The sequence below is a fragment of the Dipodomys spectabilis genome, unplaced genomic scaffold (assembly GCF_019054845.1).
Source record: "Dipodomys spectabilis isolate Male_0828 unplaced genomic scaffold, ASM1905484v1 ptg000547l, whole genome shotgun sequence".
Classification (NCBI taxonomy): Eukaryota; Metazoa; Chordata; class Mammalia; order Rodentia; family Heteromyidae; genus Dipodomys; species Dipodomys spectabilis.
In genome coordinates this window covers 1296942-1298594 of record NW_024871224.1, presented here as the reverse complement: position 1 = coordinate 1298594, position 1653 = coordinate 1296942, and the positions used below count along the sequence as shown (strand labels likewise).

The window sequence follows — 1653 nt, the reverse complement described above, 5'->3', positions numbered from 1 at the left end:
TCAACATGATTTCCTGTATCTTGATTGATTTCCCTGCTAATGCCATCATTTTGTCTTTCTAATGGCTGGAAAATATTCCGTTGTGAATAGTTACCACAGTTTTTGGATCCATTCATCTCTGGTGGGACATATGGGTTGTTTTCATACACTGGATATTGTGAACAATGTTGCAATAAACATGGAGATGCATGTGTCCTTGAATATTGGTACCTCTTGTTCAGAATAGATGCCTAGAAGTGGTATGAGTGGGCCATAAGGAAGGTCAATAATTAGCTTTCTGAAACATAGGTCCCATGGTTTCCCTTATTTGCAATATCTAGTATAGGTATGAGTCAAGCGGAAAAAGTCAGAGAATGTGATGTTAGGAAAACGAACCCTCAAATATGTATTTTAATGTTTTTGTTTCATTCATGCATGTGTTTCTAACGCATTTATAATATTATTTCTTTGTTGCTTTGTATGTCCCTCCCCCACAGTGTAACCCCCGCTTTCACTATATTTGATGTCAGTATAACATGTGGAGGAGACGGGGACAAACAAGTCGTTTAAGGATTCAGGTGGACCTGTTGCAACAATGAGAAGTACAAAATGTCATGCCAAAACCAGCTTTACAATGTCGGTGGGGGGGAGGGAGGGGGGGTATGATTGGGTGGGGGGGAGGGGGGAGGCTGGGAAGGGAGGTGAAGGGTAAACAAAGGAGGAGGCTGCAATGCTTGGTAAGAAATGTATGCATTTTCCTGCCCATGTAATTGTAACCCCTCTGTACAGTATGTTTTCAAATAAAATAAAATAAAATAAAATAAAAATAATTAGCTTTCTGAGGACTCACCAGACTGCTTTCCAAAGTGGTTGTGTAAGTGTACATTCACACACACACAGACACACACACACACACACACACACACACACACACAGAACATTTTCTTGATCCATTCTTCTACTGAGGGGCATCGGGGTTGGTTCCGTATCTTAGCTATGGCAAATAATGCTACATTAAACATTGTTGTGGTGGTAGTTTTAGTGTGGACTTGTTTGTGATCATTTGCATGAATGTCCAAAAGCGGGATTGCTGTGTAATAAGGGAGCTCTATGTGGAGTCTTTTGAGGAACCTCCAAACCGCTTTCCAAAGTTGATGAACAAGTTTACACTCCCATCAAGAGTGCAGTAGGCTTCCCTTCTGGCCACATCCCTTCCAGCATCTGTTGGTGTAAAACTATGGAACGATTCATTAATTTGCATGTCATCATTGTGCAGGGACCATGCTAATCTTCTCTGTATGTTCCAATTTTAGTGTATGTGCAGCCAAATTGAGCACAGAACATTTTTTATATATAAAGTGTAATTGATTGTCTTAAACTAGACAATTCAACAAAAAGTAAGTTCAAAAAATTATGAAATTTTGCAACCATGTATTTCTTACATAAGCACACATTTAAGAATAAAGTCAATATTGACATGCCAAAAACAAAATAATTCCAGATATTTGTTGTTCATGAGATGTGTAGGAGGAGGAATTCAATTATTCTACACAAGGCACCTGTCATAATGATCATTGCAGCAAATGTTAAGGTTTGTTAAAAATTTTAATGTTTTAAATATGTTTCATTTTGGGATTTGCATATATATGGCAAAATTAAGACTGGCAGGTCATA

General features: G+C 38.2%; 1 non-coding gene across 1 annotated transcript; it reads right to left on the bottom strand.

The window, feature by feature from the left end:
- Window positions 1–1210: 1210 nt before the first annotated feature.
- LOC122099949 lies at window positions 1211–1316 on the bottom strand. Its single transcript, XR_006146051.1, has one exon. It is a non-coding gene; the product is annotated as a U6 spliceosomal RNA (small nuclear RNA).
- Between the last annotated feature and the right edge of the window lie 337 nt (window positions 1317–1653).